Genomic DNA, 18,905 nt, shown 5'->3' on the forward strand with positions numbered 1-18,905 from the left:
CAATGCCTTAAAGTGTCAATGCAGGAGTGACACATGTCAGAGCTGTCGTAGGGGGACTGTGCCAGTGCCTGCTGGTTTTCCAGGCAACAGAGAAAGTACACAGTACTCAAAACTAAAACAGTACTCAAAACTAGTGTTGCATAAAATGCAACACTACCAAATATCCATTAAGGTGGCAGTGGAATGCTGTTTCCTGTACCAGCAGGCAATTCCAGTTCTTTGCTAGGTTATATTGGAATCGAAGTCGGCATCAGGAGAGGATTTTGATGAGGGAAAACCAGGTTCCAAAACAATGGATTACAACGACGGTACAAGGAAGCTTGATGCAAACAGCACTCAGATGAGCAAAATGAAAAGGATTTTGATAGTCAGACAAATTCTAGTCAATTCATCTATAATTCATTGTACTGTAGTCGTTTTTTAAAACCTCATCTGTGGACTGACTTTGGCATCCCGAGGCGGTAACAGTGTGAATAGGCAATGAGGAAAGGAGACATTTTTGCATATCTGTGCAAGAGATAATCAATTATTTAAAAAAGTTATTTTACTGCCACAATCCTTGAGGGTTTATCGTACATGCTATAGAGAGGACCTTGACACACCAACCAGGCACATGTAGAGGTTGGACATAGTATACACTAGACAATGAGAGAGCCCTATATCATCATTTCAAACTCTAATTGAATAGGATGTCTAAGGTAATATAGGCCAGACTCACGTTCCAGATACATCTCCCAGAGCAGTTACCAAACACCTAGAGCTTTGGAGAGAAAGAAACAACATTCCCATGTGCAGTAGGACAACCCCTGTCATAAAGGACCCTACAGTGCAGTAGCACAACCCATGTCATAAAGGACCCTACAGTGCAGTAGCACACACCCTGTCATAAAGGACAATACAGTGCAGTAGCACAACCCCTGTCATAGAGGACCCTACAGTGCAGTAGGACAACCCCTGTCATAAAGGACCCTACAGTGCAGTAGCACAACCCCTGTCATAAAGGACCCTACAGTGCAGTAGGACAACCCCTGTCATAAAGGACCCTAGAGTGCAGTAGGACAACCCCTGTCATATAGGACTCTACAGTGCAGTAGCACAACCCCTGTCATAAAGGACCCTACAGTGCAGTAGGACAACCCCTGTCATATAGGACTCTACAGTGCAGTAGCACAACCCCTGTCATAAAGCACCCTACAGTGCAGTAGGACAACCCCTGTCATATAGGACTCTACAGTGCAGTAGGACCACCCCTGTCATAAAGCACCCTACAGTGCAGTAGGACAACCCCTGTCATATAGGACTCTACAGTGCAGTAGGACAACCCCTGTCATATAGGACTCTACAGTGCAGTAGGACAACCCCTGTCATATAGGACTCTACAGTGCAGTAGGACAACCCCTGTCATATAGGACTCTACAGTGCAGTAGGACAACCCCTGTCATATAGGACTCTACAGTGCAGTAGCACAACCCCTGTCATAAAGGACTCTACAGTGCAGTAGGACAACCCCTGTCATAAAGGACCCTAGAGTGCAGTAGGACAATCCCTGTCATAAAGGACTCTACAGTGCAGTAGGACAACCCCTGTCATATAGGACTCTACAGTGCAGTAGCACAACCCCTGTCATATAGGACTCTACAGTGCAGTAGGACAACCCCTGTCATATAGGACTCTACAGTGCAGTAGGACAACCCCTGTCATATAGGACTCTACAGTGCAGTAGGACAACCCCTGTCATATAGGACTCTACAGTGCAGTAGCACAACCCCTGTCATATAGGACTCTACAGTGCAGTAGGACAACCCCTGTCATATAGGACTCTACAGTGCAGTAGCACAACCCCTGTCATAAAGGACTCTACAGTGCAGTAGGACAACCCCTGTCATAAAGGACCCTAGAGTGCAGTAGGACAACCCCTGTCATAAAGGACCCTAGAGTGCAGTAGCACAACCCCTGTCATAAAGGACTCTACAGTGCAGTAGCACAACCCCTGTCATATAGGACTCTACACTGCAGTAGGACAACTGTTATAAATGACTCTACAGTTTACTATTTTTGACAACGTCTGGTTTGCTTAATATAAAGAATTTGAAATGATTTATACTTTTACTTTTGATATTTAAGTATATTTAAAACCAAATACTTTGACTTTTTCTCAAGTAGGATTTTACTGGGTGACTTTCACTTTTACTTAAGTCATTTTCTATTAAGGTATCTTTACTTTTACTCAAGTATGACAATTGGGTACTTTTTCCACCACTGCTGTTTCCTGTCTGTATCCTGTCTACTCTGCTACTGTAGCTAGTTAAATTATTTAATGTGTGTGTATGATCCAACACTTACACCACACTCCCAAGATATCTGATCCCAGGACAGGAGTGACCTCACATAATAAGGGAAAGACAAGACACTACCGTGGGAAAACGATGTGATATCCATTCCACATCATTCAGTGACATTACCCTCACTACTGGTCCTATTGTGAAGTAATACATTCTATGGTGCAGTAGCAATGGCTGACCTGTTTCCCACTACTTAATAGAGCTATATATTTCAGCCAATACGCTCACATCATACTAGCTCCTGCATAGAACAGGCTGTACAGACTGTAGCAGCTTTGACTTTGTTACAGAAAGTTCACGTTTTGCATATTTCATTAAATAAAAGAGATGAGACTGAAGCTGAACACGAGGTAACAATGAGGAAGGGGTTATTCTCTTCTAACAGGTGGATCAAACTGTAGGAGTGAAAACAACAACTGTGAGACGCAGTCCTAACTGAGAGTGGGTAGACAGGCAGGCAGTGTGTTGCAAAGTGTTTACAGAGAGCTGGGTAAGGGTTAAATAGGCTTTGTGACTAAGAGATCAGAGTGGAGGGAGAGGAGGAGAGAGAGGAGGAGAGAGAGTGGGCTGAGGGTAAATACCAGATCTGTCTCTGCAAGCCTGGGAAAATACTGGGCACCAGCACCACGACACGGTGCACAGCAAAGATTACTCCTCCAGTACCCCCAACAGTACTCTACAGCAGTGTTTCCCTCCTCCAGTACCCCCAACAGTACTCTACAGCAGTGTTTCCCTCCTCCAGTACCACCAACAGTACTCTACAGCAGTATTTCCCTCCTCCAGTACCCCAACAGTACTCTACAGCAGTATTTCCCTCCTCCAGTACCACCAACAGTACTCTACAGCAGTGTTTCCCAGCTCCAGTCCTCCAGTACCCCAACAGTACTCTACAGCAGTGTTTCCCTCCTCCAGTACCACCAACAGTACTCTACAGCAGTGTTTCCCTCCTCCAGTCCTCCAGTACCACCAACAGTACTCTACAGCAGTGTTTCCCTCCTCCAGTACCCCAACAGTACTCTACAGCAGTGTTTCCCTCCTCCAGTACCCCAACAGTACTCTACAGCAGTGTTTCCCTCCTCCAGTACCCCCAACAGTACTCTACAGCAGTGTTTCCCTCCTCCTGTACCCCCAACAGTACTCTACAGCAGTGTTTCCCTCCTCCAGTACCCCCAACAGTACTCTACAGCAGTGTTTCCCTCCTCCAGTACCCCCAACAGTACTCTACAGCAGTGTTTCCCTCCTCCAGTACCACCAACAGTACTCTACAGCAGTGTTTCCCTCCTCCAGTCCTCCAGTACCCCCAACAGTACTCTACAGCAGTGTTTCCCTCCTCCAGTACCCCCAACAGTACTCTACAGCAGTGTTTCCCTCCTCCTGTACCCCCAACAGTACTCTACAGCAGTGTTTCCCTCCTCCAGTACCCCCAACAGTACTCTACAGCAGTGTTTCCCTCCTCCTGTACCCCCAACAGTACTCTACAGCAGTGTTTCCCTCCTCCAGTACCACCAACAGAACTCTACAGCAGTGTTTCCCTCCTCCAGTCCTCCAGTACACCCAACAGTACTCTACAGCAGTGTTTCCCTCCTCCAGTACCACCAACAGTACTCTACAGCAGTGTTTCCCTCCTCCAGTCCTCCAGTACCACCAACAGTACTCTACAGCAGTGTTTCCCTCCTCCAGTACCACCAACAGTACTCTACAGCAGTGTTTCCCTCCTCCAGTACCCCAACAGTACTCTACAGCAGTGTTTCCCTCCTCCTGTACCCCCAACAGTACTCTACAGCAGTGTTTCCCTCCTCCTGTACCCCCAACAGTACTCTACAGCAGTGTTTCCCTCCTCCTGTACCCCCAACAGTACTCTACAGCAGTGTTTCCCTCCTCCAGTACCCCCAACAGTACTCTACAGCAGTGTTTCCCTCCTCCAGTACCCCCAACAGTACTCTACAGCAGTATATCCCTCCTCCAGTACCCCCAACAGTACTCTACAGCAGTGTTTCCCTCCTCCAGTACCACCAACAGTTCTCTACAGCAGTGTATCCCTCCTCCAGTACCCCCAACAGTACTCTACAGCAGTGTATCCCTCCTCCAGTACCACCAACAGTTCTCTACAGCAGTGTATCCCTCCTCCAGTACCCCCAACAGTACTCTACAGCAGTGTTTCCCTCCTCCAGTACCACCAACAGTTCTCTACAGCAGTGTATCCCTCCTCCAGTACCCCCAACAGTACTCTACAGCAGTGTTTCACCTCCTCCAGTCCTCCAGTACCACCAACAGTACTCTACAGCAGTGTTTCCCTCCTCCAGTACCCACAACAGTACTCTACAGCAGTGTTTCCCTCCTCCAGTACCACCAACAGTTCTCTACAGCAGTGTATCCCTCCTCCAGTACCCCCAACAGTACTCTACAGCAGTGTATCCCTCCTCCAGTACCACCAACAGTACTCTACAGCAGTGTTTCACCTCCTCCAGTCCTCCAGTACCACCAACAGTACTCTACAGCAGTGTATCCCTCCTCCAGTACCCCCAACAGTACTCTACAGCAGTGTATCCCTCCTCCAGTACCCCCAACAGTACTCTACAGCAGTGTATCCCTCCTCCAGTACCCCCAACAGTACTCTACAGCAGTGTTTCCCTCCTCCAGTCCTCCAGTACCACCAACAGTACTCTACAGCAGTGTATCCCTCCTCCAGTACCCCCAACAGTACTCTACAGCAGTGTATCCCTCCTTCAGTACCACCAACAGTACTCTACAGCAGTGTATCCCTCCTCCAGTACCCCCAACAGTACTCTACAGCAGTGTTTCCCTCCTCCAGTACCCCCAACAGTACTCTACAGCAGTGTTTCCCTCCTCCAGTCCTCCAGTACCACCAACAGTACTCTACAGCAGTGTTTCCCTCCTCCAGTACCACCAACAGTACTCTACAGCAGTGTATCCCTCCTCCAGTACCCCCAACAGTACTCTACAGCAGTGTATCCCTCCTCCAGTACCACCAACAGTACTCTACAGCAGTGTTTCCCTCCTCCAGTCCTCCAGTACCACCAACAGTACTCTACAGCAGTGTTTCACCTCCTCCAGTCCTCCAGTACCACCAACAGTACTCTACAGCAGTGTATCCCTCCTCCAGTACCACCAACAGTACTCTACAGCAGTGTATCCCTCCTCCAGTACCCCCAACAGTACTCTACAGCAGTGTTTCCCTCCTCCAGTACCCCCAACAGTACTCTACAGCAGTGTTTCCCTCCTCCAGTCCTCCAGTACCACCAACAGTACTCTACAGCAGTGTTTCCCTCCTCCAGTACCCCCAACAGTACTCTACAGCAGTGTATCCCTCCTCCAGTACCACCAACAGTACTCTACAGCAGTGTATCCCTCCTCCAGTACCACCAACAGTACTCCACAGCAGTGTTTCCCTCCTCCAGTCCTCCAGTACCACCAACAGTACTCTACAGCAGTGTTTCCCTCCTCCAGTACCCCCAACAGTACTCTACAGCAGTGTATCCCTCCTCCAGTACCACCAACAGTACTCTACAGCAGTGTTTCCCTCCTCCAGTACCACCAACAGTACTCTACAGCAGTGTTTCCCTCCTCCAGTACCCCAACAGTTCTCTACAGCAGTGTTTCACCTCCTCCAGTCCTCCAGTACCCCCAACAGTAATCTACAGCAGTGTTTCCCTCCTCTAGTACCCCAACAGTACTCTACAGCAGTGTTTCCCTCATCCAGTCCTCCAGTACCACCAACAGTACTCTACAGCAGTGTTTCCCTCCTCCAGTACCACCAACAGTACTCTACAGCAGTGTTTCCCTCCTCCAGTACCCCCAACAGTTCTCTACAGCAGTGTTTCCCTCCTCCAGTACCACCAACAGTACTCCACAGCAGTGTTTCACCTCCTCCAGTACCCCCAACAGTACTCTACAGCAGTGTTTCCCTCCTCCAGTACCCCCAACAGTACTCTACAGCAGTGTTTCCCAGCTCCAGTACCACCAACAGTACTCTACAGCAGTGTTTCCCTCCTCCAGTACCCCCAACAGTACTCTACAGCAGTGTTTCTCTCCTCCAGTACCACCAACAGTACTCTACAGCAGTGTTTCCCTCCTCCAGTACCACCAACAGTACTCTACAGCAGTGTTTCACCTCCTCCAGTCCTCCAGTACCACCAACAGTACTCCACAGCAGTGTTTCACCTCCTCCAGTCCTCCAGTACCACCAACAGTACTCTACAGCAGTGTTTCCCTCCTCCAGTACCCCCAACAGTACTCTACAGCAGTGTTTCCCTCCTCCAGTACCACCAACAGTACTCTACAGCAGTGTTTCCCTCCTCCAGTACCACCAACAGTACTCTACAGCAGTGTTTCCCTCCTCCAGTACCACCAACAGTACTCTACAGCAGTGTATCCCTCCTCCAGTACCACCAACAGTACTCTACAGCAGTGTTTCACCTTCTCCAGTACCACCAACAGTACTCTACAGCAGTGTTTCCCTCCTCCAGTACCACCAACAGTACTCCACAGCAGTGTTTTACCTCCTCCAGTCCTCCAGTACCACCAACAGTACTCTACAGCAGTGTTTCCCTCCTCCAGTACCCCCAACAGTACTCTACAGCAGTGTTTCCCTCCTCCAGTACCACCAACAGTACTCTACAGCAGTGTTTCCCTCCTCCAGTACCACCAACAGTACTCTACAGCAGTGTTTCCCTCCTCCAGTACCACCAACAGTACTCTACAGCAGTGTATCCCTCCTCCAGTACCACCAACAGTACTCTACAGCAGTGTTTCACCTTCTCCAGTACCACCAACAGTACTCTACAGCAGTGTTTCCCTCCTCCAGTACCACCAACAGTACTCCACAGCAGTGTTTTACCTCCTCCAGTCCTCCAGTACCACCAACAGTACTCTACAGCAGTGTTTCCCTCCTCCAGTACCCCCAACAGTACTCTACAGCAGTGTTTCCCTCCTCCAGTACCACCAACAGTACTCTACAGCAGTGTTTCCCTCCTCCAGTACCACCAACAGTACTCTACAGCAGTGTTTCCCAGCTCCAGTCCTACCAACAGTACTCTACAGCAGTGTTTCCCAGCTCCAGTCCTCCAGTACCAGCAACAGTACTCTACAGCAGTGTTTCCCAGCTCCAGTCCTCCAGTACCCCCAACAGTACTAGACCTGGACCAAACAACATTCTGAATGAGGAAACAGGAAACAGAACTGTGAAGAATAGAGCGTGATTGAGTTAGAACTGCCACAGTTTTGTAAAGATTCTCTGTCTTATTTAGAAGGCCTATCAAAGCTAACAGACATCTGCAATAAACATGATGAATGTTCCGTTCAACCAGCCCAGCTGAGCATCAGACTAGCAGACTGAATCCTGAGTGTGTTATTCCTCCTCTGGCATCTCTTTCATTCAGATAGAAAAGCATGTCAGACATTCATCCATAATACATTTGTCTGTCTGGCTGGGTGTTCCAAATGGAACCCTATTCCCTATATAGTGCACTACTTTAGACCAGAGCCCTATTCCCTATATAGTGCACTACTTTAGACCAGAGCCCTATTCCCTATATGCTGCACTACTTTAGACCAGACCCCTATTCCCTATATAGTGCACTACTTTAGACCAGAGCCCTATTCCCTATATAGTGCACTACTTTAGATCAGAGCCCTATTCCCTACATGCTGCACTACTTTTCACCAGATCCCTAGGGACCCTGTTCAAGAGTAATGCACTCCATAGTGTAGATAATAGGGTACCATTTGGAACGGAGTGCATCTCTCCCAAAATAAAGCTTTCTGTTGGTCGCGGTCCAAGTCATTAAAAAAGGTAATTATCTGGGAAGAGCTGCAAAGTGTTAAAATTCACAATTTAATTGGGATATTGGAAGACAATGCGATGAGACAAATAGTTCAAAGTTAAGGGGAATAATTATGCCAAATAAATTCAGATAAGCAATTAGCTTTTATAATCTGATTCTCCATCACACACAGCGGTGTGAGGAAGGAAATTCTGCAACCATGACACATTATCAACTACAGAGAGTATAATGGTAACAAACAATGTCAAAAACATCCATAATGGAAGAGTCGTCTTCACTCATAAATGCCATTCTAAATGGTTGAACGCATCACATCGTCACAATGCAGCTCATTGGCTTCTGAAAGATGTGACCTGTTTGTCAACATTCTTATCAGGTTGATACATACAGTATAATACATCACAGTTATTATTAGTTCTTATCAGGTTGATACATACAGTATATTACACACAGTTATTATTAGTTCTTATCAGGTGTATACATACAGTATAATACATCACAGTTATTATTAGTTCTTATCAGGTTGATACATACAGTATAATACACCACAGTTATTATTAGTTCTTATCAGGTTGATACATACAGTATAATACATCACAGTTATTATTCGTTCTTATCAGGTTGATACATACAGTATAATACACCACAGTTATTATTAGTTCTTATCAGGTTGATACATACAGTATAATACACCACAGTTATTATTAGTTCTTATCAGGTTGATACATACAGTATAATACACCACAGTTATTATTAGTTCTTATCAGGTTGATACATACAGTATTATACACCACAGTTATTATTAGTTCTTATCAGGTTGATACATACAGTATAATACACCACAGTTATTATTAGTTCTTATCAGGTGTATACATACAGTATAATACATCACAGTTATTATTAGTTCTTATCAGGTTGATACATACAGTATTATACACCACAGTTATTATTAGTTCTTATGAGGTTGATACATACAGTATTATACATCACAGTTATTATTAGTTCTTATGAGGTTGATACATACAGTATTATACATCACAGTTATTATTAGTTCTTATCAGGTTGATACATACAGTATAATACACCACAGTTATTATTAGTTCTTATCAGGTTGATACATACAGTATAATACATCACAGTTATTATTAGTTCTTATCAGGTTGATGATAATATCTTAGGAGGTTTATCTGTGGCTGGTACAGAGGGCTGTGTCTGGTACAGAGGGCTGTGTCTGGTACAGAGGGCTGTGTCTGGTTCAGAGGGCTGTGTCTGGTTCAGAGGGATGTGTCTGGTACAGAGGGCTGTGTCTGGTTCAGAGGGATGTGTCTGGTACAGAGGGCTGTGTCTGGTACAGAGGGCTGTGTCTGGTACAGAGGGATGTGTCTGGTACAGAGGGCTGTGTCTGGTACAGAGGGCTGTGTCTGGTTCAGAGGGCTGTGTCTGGTTCAGAGGGATGTGTCTGGTACAGAGGGCTGTGTCTGGTACAGAGGGCTGTGTCTGGTACAGAGGGCTGTGTCTGGTACAGAGGGCTGTGTCTGGTACAGAGGGCTGGTACAGAGGGTTGTGTCTGGTTCAGAGGGCTGTGTCTGGTACAGAGGGATGTGTCTGGTACAGAGGGCTGTGTCTGGTACAGAGGGCTGTGTCTGGTACAGAGGGCTGTGTCTGGTTCAGAGGGCTGTGTCTGGTTCAGAGGGATGTGTCTGGTACAGAGGGCTGTGTCTGGTACAGAGGGCTGTGTACAGAGGGCTGTGTCTGGTACAGAGGGCTGTGTCTGGTACAGAGGGCTGGTACAGAGGGTTGTGTCTGGTACAGAGGGCTGTGTCTGGTACAGAGGGCTGTGTCTGGTACAGAGGGCTGTGTCTGGTACAGAGGGCTGTGTCTGGTTCAGAGGGCTGTGTCTGGTACAGAGGGCTGTGTCTGGTACAGAGGGCTGTGTCTGGTACAGAGGGCTGTGTCTGGTACAGAGGGCTGTGTCTGGTTCAGAGGGCTGTGTCTGGTACAGAGGGCTGTGTCTGGTACAGAGGGCTGTGTCTGGTACAGAGGGCTGTGTCTGGTACAGAGGGCTGTGTCTGGTACAGAGGGTTGTGTATGGTACAGAGGACTGTGTCTGGTTCAGGGGGCTGTGTCTGGTACAGAGGGCTGTGTCTGGTTCAGAGGGCTGTGTCTGGTACAGAGGGCTGTGTCTGGTACAGAGGGCTGTGTCTGGTACAGAGGGATGTGTCTGGTACAGAGGGATGTGTCTGGTACAGAGGGCTGTGTCTGGTACAGAGGGCTGTGTCTGGTACAGAGGGCTGTGTCTGGTACAGAGGGCTGTGTCTGGTACAGAGGGCTGTGTCTGGTACAGAGGGCTGTGTCTGGTACAGAGGGCTGTGTCTGGTACAGAGGTCTGTGTCTGGTACAGAGGGCTGTGTCTGGTACAGAGGGCTGTGTCTGGTACAGAGGGCTGTGTCTGGTACAGAGGGCTGTGTCTGGTTCAGAGGGCTGGTACAGAGGGCTGTGTCTGGTACAGAGGGCTGTGTCTGGTACAGAGGGCTGTGTCTGGTACAGAGGGCTGTGTCTGGTTCAGAGGGCTGGTACAGAGGGCTGTGTCTGGTACAGAGGGCTGTGTCTGGTACAGAGGGCTGTGTCTGGTACAGAGGGCTGTGTCTGGTACAGAGGGCTGTGTCTGGTACAGAGGGCTGTGTCTGGTACAGAGGGCTGTGTCTGGTACAGAGGGCTGTGTCTGGTACAGAGGGCTGTGTCTGGTACAGAGGACTGTGTCTGGTACAGAGGGCTGTGTCTGGTACAGAGGGCTGTGTCTGGTACAGAGGGCTGTGTCTGGTACAGAGGGCTGTGTCTGGTTCAGAGGGCTGGTACAGAGGGCTGTGTCTGGTACAGAGGGCTGTGTCTGGTACAGAGGGCTGTGTCTGGTACAGAGGGCTGTGTCTGGTACAGAGGGCTGTGTCTGGTTCAGAGGGCTGGTACAGAGGGCTGTGTCTGGTACAGAGGGCTGTGTCTGGTACAGAGGGCTGTGTCTGGTACAGAGGGCTGTGTCTGGTACAGAGGGCTGTGTCTGGTACAGAGGGATGTGTCTGGTACAGAGGGCTGTGTCTGATACAGAGGGCTGTGTCTGGTACAGAGGGCTGTGTCTGGTTCAGAGGGATGTGTCTTGTTCAGAGGGCTGTGTCTGGTACAGAGGGCTGTGTCTGGTACAGAGGGCTGTGTCTGGTACAGAGGGCTGTGTCTGGTACAGAGGGCTGTGTCTGGTACAGAGGGCTGTGTCTGGTACAGAGGGCTGTGTCTGGTACAGAGGGCTGTGTCTGGTACAGAGGGCTGTGTCTGGTTCAGAGGGCTGTGTCTGGTACAGAGGGATGTGTCTGGTACAGAGGGATGTGTCTGGTACAGAGGGCTGTGTCTGGTTCAGAGGGATGTGTCTGGTACAGAGGGCTGTGTCTGGTACAGAGGGCTGTGTCTGGTACAGAGGGCTGTGTCTGGTACAGAGGGCTGTGTCTGGTTCAGAGGGCTGTGTCTGGTACAGAGGGCTGTGTCTGGTACAGAGGGATGTGTCTTGTTCAGAGGGCTGTGTCTGGTACAGAGGGCTGTGTCTGGTACAGAGGGCTGTGTCTGGTTCAGAGGACTGTGTCTGGTACAGAGGGCTGTGTCTGGTACAGAGGACTGTGTCTGGTACAGAGGGCTGTGTCTGGTACAGAGGGCTGTGTCTGGTACAGAGGGCTGTGTCTGGTACAGAGGGCTGTGTCTGGTACAGAGGGCTGTGTCTGGTACAGAGGGCTGTGTCTGGTTCAGAGGGCTGTGTCTGGTACAGAGGGCTGTGTCTGGTACAGAGGGCTGTGTCTGGTACAGAGGGCTGTGTCTGGTACAGAGGGCTGTGTCTGGTACAGAGGGCTGTGTCTGGTACAGAGGGCTGTGTCTGGTACAGAGGGCTGTGTCTGGTACAGAGGGCTGTGTCTGGTACAGAGGGCTGTGTCTGGTACAGAGGGCTGTGTCTGGTACAGAGGGCTGTGTCTGGTACAGAGGACTGTGTCTGGTACAGAGGGCTGTGTCTGGTTCAGAGGGCTGTGTCTGGTACAGAGGGCTGTGTATGGTACAGAGGGCTGTGTCTAATACAGAGGGCTGTGTCTGCAGGTTGTTTGATGAAAGCCAAGCTCATTTGTATATTATCTCTAAGAGGGATATCTCTCATAACCACAGTAAACAGATGGTAGATTTAGTGGAGAGTGTCTTGGAGAAACAGCTCCATGAAATTCTAAATAATCTATGCCATTACTGAGGCGTAGTTGAAGATGGTGGAGAAGAGGAGCCATCATATCTAACGACAGACCTGCCCTTTCAATCTGATGCAGTGATAAAACAGAGTGCTATCAGCACAGAGCTGGATGGAGACAGACATTATGACCAGAGGCAAAAAGCCTGTTAGAGAAAAGGACTGTAGGCCCTAATGCAGGGCTCTCTGACAGGAAAATGCTGTGCCTCCTAAAAAAGAGACAGGTCATCAGTTTTCTCCAGAGAGAGAGGGGGGGGGGGGGGGGAGAGAGAGTGTGAGAGAGAGAGAAAGACGGGGGGGGGGAGAGTGTGAGAGAGAGAGCGAGAGAGAGCGAGAGAGAGCGAGAGAGAGAGAAAGAGAGAGAAAGAGACAGACAGACAGACAGACAGACAGACAGACAGACAGACAGCATGCTAGGGGTATTATTCTCCTCCCAGGGGTGTGAGAGGGTAATTAACCTTTAATCACATTGAATTGTCCATTTAAAAGATAACGTGTGATAGTATAAAATATTCATTTTGCCACCTGAGAGAGAGAGAAGAATTTGGGCCCATATTTTAATACCAGTCAGACCTCAGTCTTGCTAACCCATGTCTCAGAGACTAAGTCGTCTAACAGGAGAATCTCAGTAGAAATAATAACAAAAAGATCCCATGACTTTATTCCACTTTAGACAAAACTCTTGTTTTGAGGCTAAACGACAGATAATCCGCAAAGTTTAAACCATTAAGTTATCAAATCTTTTCTGATTTTATTAGTGGTTTGAGAGGAGGATTAAATTGGCATTCGCTCAAATTGAATCATCGATTGACCACAGGCTGCAGTGATTCTGAGAGTGACAGAGAGAGCTGTAAATCTAATCTAATCAGGCCGGGCCTTCCAGGGCCAGCCCACTAAAACACACAGCTAGCAGGCAGCATATAGCCAACACAGCACGCACACACACAGCAAACACAGTACATACTGTACACAGCTAAACACAAGTCACAGTGGAGATGACAACAGGCCAGCCTGACAGTAACAACACCTACCAACCTCACAGAGGGGTGTGGCATAACCACTGCAGTGACAAGTAATTGACCTCTACAGTAACACAAACATTGTCTCTACTGTAATAAATAGACCTAAAGATCCTATATGTATTGTAAGGGACCATCACTGCTGTAGAGTAACTGGTCTCATGTCTCATCTACTACAGTTTAGGTGACATAACCTCATTATCTATAGGACACATTACTACAGTTCAGGTGACATAACCTCATTATCTATAGGACACATTACTACAGTTCAGGTGGCATAACCTCATTATCAATAGGACACATTACTACAGTTCAGGTGACATAACCTCATTATCTATAGGACACATTACTACAGTTCAGGTGACATAACCTCATTATCTATAGGACACATCTACTACAGTTCAGGTGGCATAACCTCATTATCTATAGGACACATCTACTACAGTTCAGGTGACATAACCTCATTATCTATAGGACACATTACTACAGGTCAGGTGACATAACCTCATTATCTATAGGACACATTACTACAGGTCAGGTGACATAACCTCATTATCTATAGGACACATCTACTACTGTTCAGGTGACATAACCTCATTATCTATAGGACACATCTACTACAGTTCAGGTGACATAACCTCATTATCTATAGGACACATTACTACAGTTCAGGTGACATAACCTCATTATATAAAGGATACAAATATTGCAATACAAAGGATTTAGGATCTTGTGTTTATCTGTGGCCCACTGGCCGATCTGGTAATTGAAGGACATAAAACATACTGCTACCCTTAGGACCAGAGTCATGGGAGGGAGGGAGGGAGGGAGGGAGGGAGGGAGTTTAATGCTCTATTGGGGATGGTTAGACTTCCATACTTTATGATGCAGTAACATCCATAATAAAAGCAGAAGTTAAATATAATCACCCCAGGACCAAATGGTTCCTTGTGAACAGAGATGAGAGGGGAATGTGAAAGATGGGGAGTGTGTGCCACTAGCAGAGATTACAGCCAGCATCACAGGACCAGCTTCCTCCCACCACCACTTCCTCTTCCTCTCTGAGGAGGAAGGCAGACAAACCATAGACCATAGACATACCATAGACATAGACAAACCATAGACATAAAGACCTCTCTCTCCTCTAATTGGTTTATCAGTGGGCCGCCACATCCTCCATCCACAACCACAAACCCCGTGCGCTCATAAATTACATCCCCAAATTGAGCCTGTACGCTTGTTCAGTGTTCAGCCTCTTCATTTGTGAACAGGCCAGCTGCTGAACAGTTTATCTTCACCACAAAGACATTCTGTATTAGTTTCAGCCCCCGAAAGCCTCCACTGAAGCCACAGAATGGGCTTCTCTGTCGGCCCAGACGGGTAGGAGAGGTTAGTGATAGGATACAGACTCCATTGAACTGGACTTCATTTTCCCACACCACTCAGATAGTGATGCTACTTCTCCAGTCAGTACAAAGCACTGACCACCCTTCTGACAGCTTGGCGATAGGACAGATCTATGGGAGAAACCTTGAGGAGGATGCTGATTAAAAAAACAAACATAAAAGTTGTATTTGTCTATAGATAGATCATATGGGAGAACCTTGTGAAAATCGAGGGAATGTATACGCTGATATAAAAGGATTATGATGTAATGTTCTATAGATTGTTCTAGAAACCGTATACTGTATATATACACACGCCTGAAAGAATACACGCTGACAGAAAGGCTTATGATGTAATGTTCTATAGATTGTTCTAGAAACCGTATCCTGTATATATACACACGCCTGAGAGAATACACGCTGACAGAAAGGCTTATGATGTAATGTTCTATAGATTGTTCTAGAAACCGTATACTGTATATATACACACGCCTGAGAGAATACACGCTGACAGAAAGGCTTATAATGTAGTGTTCTATAGATTATTCTATCAGCCATATACATATACAGTACACGCTCACGAAGGGCCCTAAATTAGATTTCCCTGTCAAATGAATCACTTCATGAAATTAAATATGGGTTGTGAATGTGATTGAAAACAAACAAAGCTGCCAGGCATGGAAGGAATATTTCAGTTTCCCTCCCACATAATGCTGAGTATAGATCTTTGATGCACACACACACACCCCCCCACACACACACACACACACACACACACACGTGGCAGAGGGAAGAATCCGTCACAGACTGACAGAATCTATTATGCTCTCAGAAAACGTGTTTACTAATCATTGTTATGAGCTTACGTCTGGTTGGTTTATTTAAACGACTCTCAACATGTGACCATAGAAGTCTTAAAGCCATTGGTTGTTTGGGTGAGGAGAGAATGTGGCCTAGTTGAATGGTTACTTTGACCTAAATCTCAGAGCTGAGATAAAGATTTCACTGTTTGGGATAATATTTTGAACCTTCTGTAGGCCTCCTGTACAAGGAATTAACATCACCATACTATGTACAAGGCATTAAGAGCACCATACTATGTACAAGGCATTAAACTCACCATACTATGTACAAGGCATTAAGATCACCATACTATGTACAAGGCATTAAACTCACTATACTATGTACAAGGCATTAAGAACACCATACTATGTACAAGGCATTAAACTCACCATACTATGTACAAGGCATTAAACTCACCATACTATGTACAAGGCATTAAACTCACCATACTATGTACAAGGCATTAAACTCACCATACTATGTACAAGGCATTAAACTCACCATACTATGTACAAGGCATTAAACTCACTATACTATGTACAAGGCATTAAACTCACCATACTATGTACAAGGCATTAAACTCACCATACTATGTACAAGGCATTAAGATCACCATACTATGTACAAGGCATTAAACTCACTATACTATGTACAAGGCATTAAGAACACCATACTATGTACAAGGCATTAAACTCACCATACTATGTACAAGGCATTAAACTCACCATACTATGTACAAGGCATTAAACTCACCATACTATGTACAAGGCATTAAACTCACCATACTATGTACAAGGCATTAAACTCACCATACTATGTACAAGGCATTAAACTCACCATACTATGTACAAGGCATTAAGATCACCATACTATGTACAAGGCATTAAACTCACTATACTATGTACAAGGCATTAAGAACACCATACTATGTACAAGGCATTAAACTCACCATACTATGTACAAGGCATTAAACTCACCATACTATGTACAAGGCATTAAACTCACCATACTATGTACAAGGCATTAAACTCACCATACTATGTACAAGGCATTAAACTCACCATACTATGTACAAGGCATTAAACTCACCATACTATGTACAAGGCATTAAACTCACCATACTATGTACAAGGCATTAAACTCACCATACTATGTACAAGGCATTAAACTCACTATACTATGTACAAGGCATTAAACTCACCATACTATGTACAAGGCATTAAACTCACCACACTATGTACAAGGCATTAAGATCACCATACTATGTACAAGGCATTAAACTCACCATACTATGTACAAGGCATTAAGATCACCATACTATGTACAAGGCATTAAACTCACCATACTATGTACAAGGCATTAAGATCGCCATACTATGTACAAGGCATTAAACTCACCATACTATGTACAAGGCATTAAACTCACCATACTATGTACAAGGCATTAAACTCACCATACTATGTACAAGGCATTAAACTCACCATACTATGTACAAGGCATTAAACTCACCATACTATGTACAAGGCATTAAGATCACCATACTATGTACAAGGCATTAAACTCACCATACTATGTACAAGGCATTAAACTCACCATACTATGTACAAGGCATTAAGATCGCCATACTATGTACAAGGCATTAAACTCATCATACTATGTACAAGGTATCAAACTCACCATACTATGTACAAGGCATTAATCTCACTATACTATGTACAAGGCATTAAGATCACCATACTATGTACAAGGCATTAAACTCACCATACTATGTACAAGGCATTAAACTCACCATACTATGTACAAGGCATTAAGATCACCATACTATGTACAAGGCATTAATCTCACTATACTATGTACAAGGAATTAAACTCACTATACTATGTACAAGGCATTAAGATCGCCATACTATGTACAAGGCATTAAGATCGCCATACTATGTACAAGGCATTAAACTCACCATACTATGTACAAGGCATTAAACTCACCATACTATGTACAAGGCATTAAACTCACCATACTATGTACAAGGCATTAAACTCACTATACTATGTACAAGGCATTAAACTCACCATACTATGTACAAGGCATTAAACTCACCATACTATGTACAAGGCATTAAGATCACCATACTATGTACAAGGCATTAAACTCACCATACTATGTACAAGGCATTAAACTCACCATACTATGTACAAGGCATTAAATCAAATCAAATCAAATTTATATAGCCCTTCGTACATCAGCTGATATCTCAAAGTGCTGTACAGAAACCCAGCCTAAAACCCCAAACAGCAAGCAATGCAGGTGTAGAAGCAAGCATTAGCATATTATTTGTTCATAGTGAAAAGAACACCTGCCACAAAGTCAAAAATAACGTTTTTTTCCCACCTAATTAAAGCCAAAGATCAACTTTAAATTAATCAAATCCTCTGATTATTAATTATTATATTTCATAAACCATCTATAAACCATGTCTGCACTTAGCTAATGACAGATGGAAAGAGATTGCAGATTTGCCTCCAAAAACCAACTTTGTCAGTCAATGTCAATTTAAATACTACCAAATATTTTTTAAACAGTAACCTGTAAACCTCTCCCTTTACAAACTCAAATTGGATAAAAAGTTGCAACACCTTACTGTGTGAAGTCCTGATGATCAATTCTTGTCTTCCATAAACCTTCATTGTACTATAAAGGAAAGGGGAAGGGGGAGACCTAGTCAGTTGTACAACTGACTGCCTTCAACTGAAATGTGTCTTCTGCATTTCACCCAACCCCTCTGAATCAGAGAGGTGGGGGGGGCTGCCTTAATCCACATCCACGTCTTAGGTGCCTGGGGCTTGTGGCAGTTGGAGAGAGAGTTTGGAACGATTTTCCTCCTAAAAAAAACTGCCACATTTCACTCAATGAGAAAGATCTCCCCAAATCTTTATTAAACAGCGACCTTTGAACTCTCCAATCACAGACCCCATTGAATGTGGTGATTTCCCAACAAGAGCTTTGGCTTTAATTCGCTCTCTCTGGACATAAGCAGGTCTTACATCTTAAATCAGGAAACAGGCCACCAGTGGCATTTACTGAGCAATTAAAAATGGCACAAACGTCTGAACTGCCAAGACAACAAAGGGTGTGTGTGTGTGTGTGTGTGTGTGTGTGTGTGTGTGTGTGTGTGTGTGTGTGTGTGTGTGTGTGTGTGTGTGTGTGTGTGTGTGTGTGTATTTCTGCTGAAATACAGCTACTGAAAACTACTG

At 45.7% G+C, this 18,905-nt stretch overlaps 1 protein-coding gene across 1 annotated transcript in view; it reads right to left on the reverse strand.

Annotated features, from left to right (window-relative positions):
• LOC139404673 (neuronal cell adhesion molecule-like) overlaps nucleotides 1-18,380 on the reverse strand; it is a gene marked incomplete at its 3' end in the record, with an annotated part of 84,010 nt that extends 65,630 nt beyond the window's left edge. Inside the window, exon 1 of the mRNA XM_071147279.1 lies at nucleotides 18,293-18,380. The remainder of the gene's footprint in view (nucleotides 1-18,292) is intronic.
• Nucleotides 18,381-18,905: the final 525 nt, after the last annotated feature.

The sequence above is a fragment of the Oncorhynchus clarkii genome, unplaced genomic scaffold, assembly GCF_045791955.1.
Source record: "Oncorhynchus clarkii lewisi isolate Uvic-CL-2024 unplaced genomic scaffold, UVic_Ocla_1.0 unplaced_contig_9008_pilon_pilon, whole genome shotgun sequence".
In the NCBI taxonomy this organism is placed as follows: domain Eukaryota; kingdom Metazoa; phylum Chordata; class Actinopteri; order Salmoniformes; family Salmonidae; genus Oncorhynchus; species Oncorhynchus clarkii.